Below are 15,445 nucleotides of genomic sequence, written 5' to 3' on the forward strand. Positions count from 1 at the left end.
TAGGTACCTGATAAAGGCGAGGGTGAGGGTATGACAATGACCACAACTGGCGGCAATTGAATGAAATTCAGCAAAGGGGCTGTTAAGCTAAATTCAAAACCTCCTTGTGCTGAGATTTACAGAACTGTTAACTCCTCTCTAAGGCAGATTGGAAAACTCCTCCCTGGAGACAGCCTGCCTCTCCCTCTCTCTCTTTTTCTCATACTCATATATATAAATATATATGATGTATCAGGGTATTTATAGCTAGTATCACTAAACATAGAAAAGATTTCCAAAGATCATGCTGCCAAGCCCAGGGATGTATGAAAGGGGTGGCTGTGTGCCCTGTAAACGCTGCTTCTAATAATGATTCATCAAAGATCTGCATAACAGGAGCTGGCTGACTGTGGCACATTTAAGAGGGTCACCCACTTCCTGATCCCCCCACAGGGAGGCAGAATCTAGTTTTCCACTCCTCGACTCCCAGCTGGTCTTCTGTGTTGCTTTAACCAATAAAATGTGGCACTCTTTTGAATGTGGCCCAGTTCCAGAGCTAGACTTTTCAAAGGCCTGGCAGCTTCTGCTTCTGCTCTTGCTGCTCAGCTACCATGCTCTAAGGAAATCCAGGCTAGACGAGTGGATGGTGGAGAGAGAGGACCCGGGGGATGAGAAGCTGTCTTGGACATCTCAGTCCCAGATGAGCAAGTAGCTTTGCTTGCAGCAGCAGAACAGCCTGCAGAGACCTGTATGATTTCCTGAGACCTGGAATCCTGAGAAGTAATAGATTCTGGTTATTTAAACCACTATATTTTCGGAGGTATGTGATGCAGAAATGCATAACTGTAAGAAAGACCATCAAGCTTGTTTTCCATATCATTGTTCTGTTGGAGCCAATAGCAAGGTGAGGAGACCTCCAACCACCCCAAGAGAACTCTCTCGAGTCAATACCCCTAGATGGACACCATTCAAAACCTTCTGGCCAGGTCTGTCCCATCTTGGGGGGTGGATGAGGGAAAAAACAGGATAGTTGGAGGATTCCTGATTCCTCCCCAAAGAAGACTGGTGTTAAATGGCTCCCCAAACCCCTGATCCCACCCGAACCTTCCCCAGGGGTTACCCATCCAGACACTTACAGGAGTAGGGCAAGAAAAGTGGCCAATGTTGGCAAATCAATCACATCAGGATGAATCGTCTTCAGTTTCAAGAAGAACAATGTAGTCTCCAATTCTCTTTAAAGCAGGCCAGCCCATTGGGTTGGGTGCTCCATTCTCACTTTGGCTAGAGACATAAATAAAAGAGAAGTTAACTTGGCTACAAGACAAACAATAGTGCCAGGGCAGCTGCAAAGGGCAAGTAACACTTGGCTTCGGGCGTGATGGTGCAGCGGCCTCTGAGGTGTCTGGGACTGAGACTCTTGTTCCTTCAGCCACCATAAGTGTGGATGCTAACTGCTCTCAGCTGGGTTCTCTTGGCTTGCCCTCAGTTGAAAAGAGTCACCTGGTCCAAGGTCGTGACCCCTCGTGGGGGCAGCCCACATCCAATGAGGGTTGATATGGGATGGAGAGCTCTGGCTCCCTTCCCCCCAGGCAGGTCGACTCTGACAGGTCATGGTAGGTCCCGTCCATCACACTGCAGTTCTGCTTCTCTTTCCAGTCCTTCCACTTTTGCTTCTCTGGTGGCACTGGTTCTGAGAGCACCCCCCCTAAAAAAAACATTCCTGCATGCAAATCCTCATCTCAGATTCTGTTCCCAAGGGAACCCAACCTAAGACAGGTGGGGATTAGGAGAACGGCAGTAAGCAGCTGCTGCCCCAGTCCATTGTCACATGTGGTAACTGAGCCAGGATGGCAAGACCTTGCAATGTTTCAAGAGAAGTCATAACTCTAGAATTTTACATGAAATCTTGTCATAATTAAATGTTTGGCTGCCCCGTTGTCAAGCTCTGAATTCAACTCTCTTCACCAAAGACCTTGAGTTTTAATCATGAAAAATATCAGTCTCTCTAATTCCTTAAAGCAAAATCAGTGTATTCCCACTTTCCACATTATCCCTTCAAGCTCTCAGATGAATCAGTCAGTTATGAAGAGATGGGAACAACACCGGGCCTTTCCATGGGCTAGCAGTCTGAGGTTGGGCCCGTTGCCTGTTACTATTCTGCCTTTGCTGCATCATTCAACTCATGGGTCAATTGTCCATTTGCCCACCTTGGAAACTCCCACATCGGGGTCTCAAGTGGGTCCTGCGGTTGGCATCAGGACACCTGCCTCTGAGTTGTGAGAGAAAAGGCTTTGGAATCCAACAGACTTGCATGTACAGCCTGAACCTACCACAGACCAGCTGCATGGACGAGACAATAGACACTACTCCAGAGAGCTGAAACCTAAAAGGAATTTATTTTTAAATGTTGGTTAGCTCAGAGAAGCTCTAGGAAATGTAAGGAACCAGAAGTACCAGCTGTGGTGGCTTTGAAACGTGTGCAAACTCTTTGAAACTCCTCCCATGAAAGGTAGGGCCCTATTCCCTTCCCCTTGATGGTGAATTGGCCTCAGTGACTCATTCCTAAGCAATAGAACATGCTGGATGACACTAATTATGCTGGTGTTCACTCGCTTCTCTCTCTGACGTCCACCCTCAGATCACTGCTGCCGTGTTGAGGAAACCGAGCAGACCCATGGAAAGGCCATGAGTAGGTGCCCTGGCCACAGCCCCAGCTGAGGTCCCAGAGGAGCGCCAGTGTCAGCTGCCACATGCATAAGCCAGCAAGCCTTCCGGAGACCCCACACCAGCCTTCAAGTCACCCTAGTTGGCTAGGAGCCCTTCTGAGCCCTGCCTGGGTGGTGGGTGGTTTTGTTATGCAGGAGTAGATAACCTAAACTAGCAACTACATCACCCGAACTGCCCTGCAAGATTCTGCAGCAAAAGTCTGCGTGCAGTGTGCTGGGCAGACCCCACTGGCCACACCAAGGATGCCGGACTTTGCATTCGGTGCCAGACCTTCTGCCACTGTGGCTTCCAATTGCTGAGTGTCTCTGCCACCACCCCCACCCAGAACGGGACCAGGCAGACCTGGCTTCTTTGTGTTTAAATCAAACTCCTGAGGTGGGGCATTGAGCTGATGGCCCAGGGTCCCCTAGTTGCAAGGGAGGCTGGATGCTTCCTTTAGGAGGCACAGACTCAAAAAACAGAGACTTCTCTGGATAAAGAAAGGGAAATACTGTTTGTACTCCACACTGCATGAGTTAGATCAAGAACCTAACCTCATCTCAACACCCCCATCTCACAGGATTGTGAGTGAGGTGAGATCAGATGTGGGCAGGTCCTGGCACAAGCCTGGTCCCTAGGCAATGCACAGTCTATGAGCTCTATGGGACAAGTATTGTGGCCCCACCTCACCCGACCTCATCAGGGGTGAGGCCAAGGAAACTGCATTTTAACACATTTTCCAAGTGATTCCCCAATCTAGTGCTAGAGCTTCTCTCCCCAGCACTCATTCGTGCATTTATACATCCATTTATTTAACAACTGAGTTTCCAGTGTTGAGCCCAGAGCTGTGCTAATAGAAGAATTAACAACAATCTACGTGAGGGGAACATTTATAGCATGAACTTGGGTGATGAGGGTGGTAGAGAGAAGAGGTGCTTTGGGACAGAGGACAGTAAGAGGCTGGGGGTGGGTTTGCCTCTTTCTTCGTGCAGATCTACTTTCTCCTCTTCTCTGGGCATATGCAGAAAATGGCTGTCCGCGGCCCCCATGTCCAATTGCAGGGTCAACCATATGGAAGATCTAACTTAACTCCAATTTCCTGGGAGAGCAAATCAGATTGGCCTACCCAATATCAGGTATCCTGCCACAGTCCAGTCGACTGTGCTCAGGAGCACATGATGCAAATATGGCTGCAGGGATCCTGCCCTTTCACCCTGCACACAGGGCTTGGCTGTGTTTCTAAAAGCTGAATTATTGGAAGCCAGCCAGAGTCTGCAGACATTTCCTCTATAGAGGGAGGTGAAACATCAATAGGAGGACATGGGAAGAGGCTGCAGTTGGGATGAAGCAACATAAGTGGATAACAGGAACAAAGTGCAAACCTGCCCTTTGAGAAGAGGGAGCAGTTAGACCAGCGTGCTAAGAAAGAGGATTCATGTAGCAGGGGTGAAATAAAAAGTCACACTGGAGGCAGAGTGTAGAAAACTTTAGCAGCAGCATTTGGACTTTATCTTCTAAAAGTGCTAAGGGGACAGTGGAGGGTTTAGCAAGGGCAGGCATGATTAGAGCATATCCAAAGGTCTGATCTGGAAGCCTGTGCAGATGCCAGCCAGCCTGAATTTGCATTTACTGAGCTCCTACTGGGTACCAAGCATGCAACTAGGTACTGTCATCTAATGTCATTTGATTTAATCCTTACAGCAACTCTGTTATTGATCTACTTCACTGAAGATGAAACTGAGACTTGAATTGGGGAATCACTGACCCAAGAGGGACTTCAGTGCTTCTCTGTTAAACTAAGCCCTGTGCCATGTTCAAAATATTCCTTAACCCAGTCTCGGAATTATCCATCCATCTCATTACATGGCAGAGACAAGGAAGGCTGAAGACATCTAAGTGAGCTAAGGGTCGGGATGAAGTTGGATGGGGACAAGCTGGGGTCAGATATTGCCTGGGTCCGATGTGGCATCCAGGAACAAAGCAGGGCCTGAGTAGGTCAGATCGGGCAGCTGGCTTTCCAGGAGCCCATGAGCCTCCCAGCCAGAGAGGGCCCTCCAGCTTCTACCTGCATCTGAGCCTGGCCTCTTGGCCAGTCTTAATGGCCCAGCTCACCACTGACTAGGCCCTCCCAGTGCAGGCTCAGCTCTCTAGGTCAGTGCCAGGAAGCAGCTGGAGGTCCTGTGAGTTTTCATCTGCTCATTAGAGGCCTGGGGGCTGCCTGGAAGCAGGAAGCCAGAAGGATCAGAGCTGGGGAAAGACAGAACCCAGGTATCCTGAAGCAAGAGCATAAGAATTTGATCTGGGATAGGGAGGCCAGAAGAAAAAAGAAGGGACGGATGCATAGGCATTTTAGAGGAGTGTTCCACAGTTCTGTGACCCAAATAGCTTGTCAAGGGCCTGCTACATCCCAGGCTATTACTAGAAGGAAGAAAGGGTGACCAGCCCTTCTAGGAGTACGTGTGTTGGCTGAGAGTGAGAACTCAGAAGCTGACTGCCTGGGTGTGAATCCAGCTCTGCTGTTGACTAGCTGTGTGACCTCAGGCAAGCTTCCTAACCTCTCTGGTCCTCAATTTCTCTTCTCTAAAGTGGCCGTAATAGTGATACCTAGCTCACAGAGCTGTTGTGAGGATTAGACAATTAAACAGGAATAAATGATGAGAATAGCTCTTGGTCAGGAGTGTTTTATTATTTTCTAGAGATGCTCCCCCATCATTTCCGCCCAATGGTGTTTCTTCCTTCATAGCTGCTATTACTCTCCGACCTTATCATATATATATCCGTGCATTCCCCTGTCTGCTGTCTGCCCTCCCATTGGATTGTAAGCTCGATCAGGACAGGGAACTTGTCCTGTTTTCACTGAAATCTCAGCACCTAAAAGAGTGCCTGGCACATATCAGAACTCAGTAAAGGCTGAGTCAATGGATGAAGAGGCCGATAATATAATCAGAGAGCTAAGATAGAGCCCAAATCATTTAATACAAGAATACCGAATACAGTAAGGCTCTTGGGATAGGTACACAAGCCATGGGGCTTCAAAGGAAAGAGAAATAAATCAAGCCAACTGAGAATTCTAGGAAAGGCTTGAGAAGGCATACCACCGGGGGTGGGCCTCAAAGGGTTAAGAGGACCCCAAGAGGAGAAGATGTGGTAGGAGACTTGATTGGAGAGAGAATCAGTAAGAACAGGTAGGTGAGGCCAGGCCATGCTTGGGAAGTGTCAGTGGTATGGCTTGGCTGGTCCATGGGGGCTGGGTGGAGTTGAGAGGACATGGGCCAACGGGGACAGCACGTGGAGATCTGGTGCAAGCTTCCAGTGTGCGCCCCAAGGGTAAAATGGGTCCCAGATCCCCTGTGAGCCCCAAACAGGTGCCTCCTGCCCACATCCAATTGGGCCTGACCCTTCCCGGAGCCCTTGGGAGCAGAGAATGAGCTCTGACGCCCCCTCTCATGGCTGAAAGGATCCCTGTAGCTTTTGTTCTTTCCCTTTTTTAAAGAACTTAAAGCCCAACCATTGGGTTTTCAATTCTGAACTCTAAAGAAGAGAATATGTGCTACCTGTAAGAACGTTCATCAGCCCTAGGACAAACGAGCACATTTCCAAGGATGCCGAAGAGCATGGTGGACCCACGGAGAGAAACCAAGTCCTACTTGGTTCACAAGCAGAGACCGCTGCCTTCTCAAAGGGGAGGTCGGGCAGAATTGGACCAACCAGCCTGTGCGACTTCTCCTTTGTCTGGGGCAAAACCCAAATCTGTCCCTTCTGAATTCAGCCACAAAAAATAATACTAGTAGTAATAAATAAGGACTCAACATTGTTTATTTAAAAGGCAGTTCCCTGCTCTCCAGCTGATATTTTGAGGTTAGTGGGGTAGAAAGGATCCTTTTCTCTGGCAAGTTTAATACAAAACAAGCAGTGAAAGTTAAAATAATTACCTGTAAGCAACTGTGTATGTTTCTTTCATCTAATTAGGTAATCTGCCCAGGTGTTTAGCACCAAGCCTTCCATGCTTTAATTGGAAAAAGTCAAGGACAGAAACTAATTAGCAGCATTAATCCAAACCAGAAGTCTAATGATATTAACCACAAATCACCACTGCAATCAGGAACCTTTCCTTCAAGATGGTTTCAAGGTGGGGGGAGGGAAGGGAGAAAAGAAAGTATTTTTGAGCTTTAGAATACTGACGTCCACCCACTAAATGCAGGCAAGTTTGATCCTCTCAAAGAAACTGAAAGATAATTATAATTCATTAAAAAGCAGTGGAGAACTGTAAGTGAAGAAATACCTCATTCATGTACTTTTTTTAGGCAAGAAAGATAAACTATCGTAAATTCAAAAGCAATCAGTTCTGTTCACACATTCTTCTTTCCTCTCTCTCCAGGAGTTCCCTCCAAAATTATATGTGATGATTCATGTGTAGCTGGAAATTTCAAAGGGCAAATAGATTTTGTGACCTCCAATTCATCTTAAATTTTCCTTTCACTCATTCCACTTTTTGTTTAGAAATGTGAGAAAAAACAACCAAATTACACAGGGAAAATCCATAATTCCAAGAAGGCTAATTGGCTATTGGGATCATAAAACAACTAAGCTTGTTTTTTATTTTTTATTTTTTTATGGGCCTTTCCCGTTTGCATCTTTGGCTCATTTCCAGAATTTTTCATTTCTTGTAGCATTTACTTTGGAGACCTGGTTTGAAAACACAGGAAGAAGCAGTTTGTTTGTTTTGTTCGCTAACAGAAAATGACAATAGAATGATATTAGATTCTAGCACTCTGACATTTTGAGTGATTTATTAGGCAAAAAGCACACGTGGATGGAAAGCCCAATTTAGGATGGAGCTGAAAGCAAAAGGAGCCCCACTCTCGGGGCTGAGAAACTCAAAGACACATCAGCACTGCTTGGATGTCCCCGTGTCCTCTGCTTTCCCTCGGTGAGTTGGGTTTCATGAGCATTCCTAGTCAAATCCCTCACAGTTACAACCGACTAATTTAAACTTGGGTCCCACCAGGAAAAAGAACTTCAACGGGTCATTTCCAGCCTCCCTTCTCTCCCTGATTTTTGGTTCTTCATTCTCCACCTTCACCACTACCTCTCCCCCATCAGGCAGAAAAAAAAGCAGGCAAAAATTTAAAAAATGAGAAAATCACATTTCAAAGAATAAAATTTAGAGATTTTCATTAAAAATGTGTTAAGGGAGCGGATTTACCATCTTTCCTTCTAGAAAATAAACTGTCTGCCTTGTGAAAACATCCCTGTATCCCAAGCATTGGCCCTCTAGAGGTCGTGGCTTAGAAACCAGAGTGTAAATAAAACCTGTGTATAAATAAGGTAATACTCCTGCCAGCTGCTCAGGGAGGTTCTGCTGGTTTGTTTATTATTATTATTTTTTAATTCTCTCTTTGTTTGACACATGGTACGTTTTTCCTCAGCCAGCTATCAAACACTGCTCGTGCCTAAGGGTTAAAATAATGGGGTCATTATTGGGCTATTCCCGAGAAACAGGTAAAAGAGCCACAGCAGACTCGTTGCATCTGTTAGGCGGCCCAATTGCCATACACAAGGGATTTTGCTTATTTCTATATCACAATCTCCCACCTTGATAAAAAAGAAAAAAAACACCCATTTCATTTGGACTGTGTACTAAGAATAATTGCCACCAATATTGATTGGCCCTTGGGGAGCCGGTTGAATTTAAAAATTGCAGCCTGTTAAATCCCAGCTGATGCGTCCTCGCTGAGATTGCTGCTTATTTGTGACATGTTCCTATGTTTAAACTTATCTACGAAAACTGTGAAATTAATATCCTCATGTTGAGGACAATATGGTACCACGCCCAGCTGAAACGCACAACTATTTTTGTTCTTACTGTCTTAATGTCAGCTTCTCTCTGGGCCCCGTTGCAAGTCTTTCGGATAATGAGGCATTAGTGGGTTTGTTTCCTGAATCTAGCGCTCTCATAGTTACCTATTTATTTGCAGGGAGCTGAGCGACTATGTGAGTTTTTCTTCATTTTCTTTTGCTGCACATTTCATCTTAACTGGTTTTTAACCTAGCAGGTTTTCGCTGTGGTCACTGCCTTGGATATAAAATGATTGCAGTGGTCTTTTCAGTTTCTTCTTCATTCATGTCTCTTACACAGAAGGCTTGAAGCCAGACAAGTGCTTTCATCTATTAAAACAGGGAGGTACATGTGTTAGGATCTTTACTACTAAATTCGTGAGACTAACTGGCAAGGTTCAAGCACGTGAACGTGGAAATTTCAAATGTTCATGAAATTTAACCATAGCCTAAAAAAAGAAAAGGTACTCCTCATTTCTTCCTAAATTTAAGAAAATGAAATTTCTTTTTTGCCCAAATGTGATTTTAACACCCCCACACAATCTCTATCTCTATATCTGTATCTAATCTATATGACTCTGATGATGAAAATTTTAGGGTACCATGGATTATTACCGTGACATAAATAAAAGCAGCAGCAAGGAGTTGTACTCTTGTTTTTTATTTGTCCAGCAATATTTTTGTTCCATATGTTCCTAACAGAGTCATTGCAAAATTTCATCTTCCTTCACCTCTATTTTAGACTCCTCCCTTCCTCATACTGTGCACAAATTAAATAACTATTTTAAAAGAACCCGGGCACATCAATTTTTAAAACAAATATGTCTAGAAAGAAGTACACTAAAATTCGCAGAGGTCCTCTCTGCCTGGTACCAATTACCTGTGAGTTTTCTTTTCTTTTCTTGCATTTGTCTTAAATTTGCTGCAGTGTATATGCATTACTTTTGGTTTTTTTTTTTTTTTTTTAGGTGCATGTTCTGGGAATCATACCTGTGTCTCCTGCATGGAGGGCGAGCATTCAACCGCTGAACCACCCATGCACGCTTTACGCACCCTTTATTACTTTTGAAATAAAAAAATTGTATTAAAAAACTGCTATGGTAGCATGACCTTAATAGCTACATGCAAATTACAGTTAGTTTCACTTCTAAGTTATTTTTGTGTGAAAACAAAAAAATTAAGATGTGTCAATTTTGCTTCAATTCTGCATTTAAAGAATTCCATTTTATGTTAAAATTTTTCAAATTCATTCTGATATATCCCAGGGATATTTGCATTACTTTTGAAATAAAAAAAAATTGTATAAAAAATAACTATCATGATTGCATGACTTCAATAGTTTATGTGCAAATTATACATAATTTCATTTCTAAGTTATTTTAGTGTGGAAAAAAATAAGATATGTCAATGTTCATACTTAAATTTTGTGTCTAAAAATTTTATGTTAAAATTTTTCAAATTCATCCTGAAATATCCCAGGGAGTAATTAAAATGCAGAAGTTCTTTCTTCTTTTTACTTATTTTGAATGGCTGGTTAATTGGTTTGTTGGTTTTGTTGGCTCTTCAGTGGTAGATTTTCTTGTTCTTCACTTTTATTGAGCATTTTGCTTTATTATCCTGAGGTTTCTGAAAAGGGCACTGGTTTTATAAATTTGAATAATAAACAATGAGTAAAAATGACTGCAGAACTTGGAAACACAAATACAGAACACATACACACTACAATTTATTTCATTATCCCAAATTTTGAAAATAGTTTTTAAAATTGCAAACCAACTGTTCAACAAATACATTCTACTAAGAGCAGAGCAGGAAAGAAGTCTAAACGCTTTTATACCTTTGGTGGAGTCATAAATTGATTTAAACTGCAGCATGATTTATTTTCAAATAGGCCTTCTCACTTTTTACTGAAAACAGTAAAAGGAGCAAAGTGTATCCATAATTGCTTGGGGGGGGAAGTTGTCAGCACCAGCGATACTTTGGAATCTATTGGTTGGAAACGGTTTTGAAGCTGACTTCAAAGCATTGATTTTAATTGTACACAATACTTGCATCAAAGTTATCCTTCTATTTGGCCCACTCCACCTGCACCCCAGGAGCCTGTCACATTTTGGGCTCAGGACCTACAGATTCATTGCAACAGGCTGGCTGAGTCCCGCCTTTTCAGGCGAAGGCAAAGCTCTCTAAACTCTGCCACAACCTCCCACTGCAATGTCTTGTTCTTATGAAATACAAGTATAGTTTGCTAACTTTTTGGGTGTCATTAATTATTTTGTTTTACCTTGTGATCACAGATGATTGGAAATACAAGAGAGAAAATTGTAAACGGGACTTTCAGGTCATATTGGCTGAGTTGAGTAGTTTGCTCCATAATCACCATTCCCCTAATTGGAAAACACAAAAGTTTAGAGTTCCAGGACCTGCCCTTCAAGCTTGGGTGTGGCAAGGGATAATTACCTGGTTGTTATTTCAATAGCAGCATCCTATTTTTGTATGCTGCATGGCATTCATTCTTTTTCCATGTGACTATTCCGTTATCGCATCACCATTTGTTGAATTTTTGCTCGTTTGTTTGGAAAGTGGGTTGGTCGGGAATTGAACCCGGGTCTCCCATATAGCAGGTGGGCATTCTACCTCCGAACTAACTTAGCACCCCCAATAGATATGGTTTTAAAAAATAAACAAATAGAGGAGAGAAAGAGAAGGGGGGTTTCCTCCACTTAAATGGGAGAGGCTAACAGTGTCACTCTGAGTACAGACACGTAAATGACACTCCAAGGGCTCTCCCAGGAGTGACATCAAAGCCCCACCTAGAAAACTGCAAATGCCTGTGGAGGTGACCTGCAAAGAAATTAGGAATCTCTCCCAGGCATATTAGACGGATGAAGGAGCAATATGCGTTTTTTTCTTTTCTTTTGGGTGATGTGTGGTCAAAAGGCAAAGCATTCCTGGAGGCATTCTATGATCTGTTCTATTCACTGGAAACCACTTCTCAGGAGTGGTCAGTCTAGGAAGTGCTTATGTGACTACAGAGGACAGGTCCAAGCGAACTAAATCCGGAATTTGCCTGTGTGGTTAACACAACAAGGGTTGCGTTAGGACCTCAGGGTGTCCTGAGGAAACAAGGTGAAGGACCAAGAGGGAACTGGGAACCAGCTAAGGAGCTTCCAGTGGCACTGACCAGCCAGAGGGCTACCAGATAAAATACAGGACATCCAGTTAAATTCATATTTCAGATAGGGGACAATATTTTTCTGAGAATAAGTATGTCCCAAAATATTGCATGGGACATACTGGAAAAGCATACTATGATTAAGTATCGATACTATATATGTGTATATACTATAATAGTCTAAAGAAATATTCATTGTTTATCTGGAATTCGAATGTAACTGGGCATCCTGTATTTTTATTTGCTAAATCTGGCAACCCTGGCACACAGCGACACTTAGTGACTTGAGAAGGTGGGGAAGGGACTTTCCCCCAGCCCGTCCTTCCTTCTCATCTCTGCCCCAACACTCCCTCTGACAGAGGCCTTTCCTTACCATCATTACGTCATCACACCCCTTCCCCCACTTTCCTCCAGAGCTTGTCATAAATAGTATATATAGTCATATATAGTACACACTATATAGTATATATAATAATATAGGATATATGGTACTATATCCTACATACGGTAAATAACTACTGCTTATTTTCTTCCTCTTCCCCATAAGTTCCACGAGATCAGAAATTTTCATCTTTATTCCCAGCTCCTAGAATATTTCCTGCCACATAGTGGGCCCTCATTCATAAATTACATGAATGAGAGGGACTATATGGGAAAGGGTAATGATGATAAAATATAATTCAGACCACGATAAATGTTTACAGTCCTTTCTGCTCAGCAGGTAGACCTGTGTGTTCTAAGTCAGTGTGTCTCTAACTTTCACATACATATAAATGACCTGGCAACTTCCGTCAAATCAGATTCTGATTGGGTGCCTCTGGGTGGGGCCTGAGAGTCTGCATTTCTAACAAGCTCCCCGGTGATGCTAATGTAGCCAAGGGATTCATTTAAAGATATAAATAAATTGCAGCTCACAACCTGAAAATTCCACACTTGTGTTATATCAGAGGAAGGTGTACTGGAAAAAAACGTCAAAAGTTACCTTGTGAGCAATCTTTTTCAGAAAATGAAAAATCCAATCTTCCTGAATCCAGTAGACCCCTTTTTCCAAAACCATCAATTCTCAGTGGTCTCCCTTAGCTCAGGGGAAGGAAGAAAATACAAGAATAATAATAATTAAAAAAACCACCTCTCCAAGATCAGTGGGGAAAATGTCATTCTCATCACTGACTTTATGACCACTATTTAGTCAACATTCCAAGAAAAGTTATAATTCATGCCAAGAACAGAGCTCCAACCTCTGCCTTTTCTAGTGACCTTGAATTCTGTAAGACAGGCTGAGACCCTCGCTGGCAATCTCACACCCCCTACAGTGAGAATGCAGGAAGCACTAATCTCTCTCCGTTTCCTAAGTATTCACCGTTCCCATAAAGTGAATAAAACTTACTTTTTGTAAGAAGTGGTTGTCAGAGCAGAAATCTGCTAAAGGATTAAATTCAGATTCTGTGCATCCCTGTAATGAGGTGCCTGCCACCCAAGTCCCCCATATGCCCTGCTTTCTAAGAACTACAAAAGGGGCTTAAAAATAGCTACCACAGGATTATTTTCACGATCAGGCTGCTTTCTAAGAGCACATTTTAAAAATCCATGTCTCAATTCTGATCATTTCAACAGAAATAATGCTTATGAGTATTTCAAAAGAATCAATGTAGAACAAAATTCCCCTCCTAATTATTTTTTCTTCTTTCAACTGTCTGTAAAAGGAAAACAAATCCATTAAATAGCAAGGGAGGGCGTGCTTTTTTGTAATAAAACCCAAAACAGATAGCTTGCATCTAGGAGTAGTGGACATTTGAAATTCGATGATAATTTGATTCTTTGAAAAGAGCACCAGTTGAGGTTAAAATTCGTTCCATTTTGTTTTAAGCAGCATTAATTGCTTGCTACCATTTAGGACCAGGAGAAGCTCAGTGAAGAGAAAACTGCAAACCTTTATGAGTTGAGACCGACGTGGAGCCCTTCCATCTGTCCTGAATCTGTGTGTGGCTTTGGTGGGTATTCTATATCTCTGGCTCTCAATTTCCTTGCGTGTGAAGCGGGGGGGGGGGGGGGATTGAGCCAGATTGCCTTGCAGAGCCTCCCCACCTTTAAGAATCTATCATTTCACTTCACACACTTCAAAATCAGGGTACCCACAGCCTAGGCCTTTTTCCCTTAAGAAACAGTGCCACCTTCAGGTCTCAACGGCCATTACAAAGCTATCCGTGGAGTTGCTTCTCCAACCAGCTGAGTTATTTGTCGGGATCCGCACAACACTTGCCTCCCTGTGCCCTTTGGGACCCAGACACACGCTTTGAATCTGCCAGCTGGGTTAAGATCAATGTGTATGGACAAGGAGCCAAGCTGAGCTAACTGGCCCGCATGGGACAGAAGGCATGACCTTGGCCTAATTGTCACAGCCCCCAGCTAACTGAGCTCCCCAACAGAACAATTCCTTATGGAACCCTGCAAAGAAGGAAAGGAAGCAAGGGGCACACTGCATTATCTGCGGCATATAAAATGATAATAACGGGCACGCTTCTTTTTTAGGTGCAGCCATTTAAGGCAGTTTCCTCCTGCTCTTATTTTAGTGAGATAACAGCTTGGAGTATGGCTTGCATGCTCTCTTTCAACAAGAAAAATTACATAGCAGACTTAAGTAAATACCCATTTTCCCCCAGCAAAAATGTCTTCAGCAACCTTTAATGCCAGAGCAGTGCTAAGGGCTTTCACAAAATTACTCTATCAAATTGTCACAACAACCCTGCCAGGTAGTAATTAATGGGCCCATTTCTTAGCAGAAGGAAATTGAGAATCACAACAGCCAGAAATGGCAGGTCTGGGGTCCAAGCTTGAATAGGCAGACCTAACATCCACACAGCCCCCTGAATAGGGACATGTCACAAACAACCAGGAACGTGAAACAACGGCCCATATCCAAGAGCTTCTCTTTCAGTGGAGTGTTGATCTAACAATTGCAACCAACAGTTTGGAAGCAAAGGCAGGTCAACAATTCCATTCATTTCTTAGAAGTGTGACTGGAAGGCAGTACACAGCCCTAACTTTACCAGCCGTCCTTGGCCACAGCTCCCTGCGCCACAGATAGATGGGATGTGTCATATGGTAAATTCATTCCTGAGTGTCTTTGTTTTCCAGAGCTGCTATCACAAACACTGCAAACTGGCTTTGCCTTACCAAAGGGAATGTGATTGGCTCACAGGGTCGATGCTGTGAGAAGTCCAAAATCAAGACATTGGCGAGGTTCTCTCCCAAAGTCTGTACATCATACTTCTGGTTACCGGTGGTCCTTGGGTTCCTTGACTTGCTCTGCTCTCTAGTCATATGAAGAACTCTCTCTCTTCTTGTACCTGCTCTTCAGGTTTCCAATGGCTGAGGCTTCTTCCTGTGTGATTTCTCCCTCTCTGGTCTCTTTTTTCCTCTCTTAATAAGGCCCCCAGTGATATGGAGTAAGACCTACCCTCACTCAGTTGGGCCATACCTTAACTAAAAATAGCATCTTCAAGAAGTTCTATTTACAATAATGCGCCGGTTTGAAACTGTTGTGTACCCCAGAAAGCCATGTTCTTTAATCCTCATTCAATATTACTGAATATTGCTGGATGTGATCTTTCTGATTGTTTCCATGGAAATACGACCCACCCATATACTACTATACATTGCGGTAGTAACGTATCTCCACCCATTCAAGGTGGAGTTGCTTACTGGAGCCCCTGAAGAGGAAACCATTTTGGATAAAGCTTCAGAGCCAAC

This window comes from Tamandua tetradactyla, chromosome 10, assembly GCF_023851605.1.
Source record: "Tamandua tetradactyla isolate mTamTet1 chromosome 10, mTamTet1.pri, whole genome shotgun sequence".
NCBI classification, from domain to species: Eukaryota; Metazoa; Chordata; class Mammalia; order Pilosa; family Myrmecophagidae; genus Tamandua; species Tamandua tetradactyla.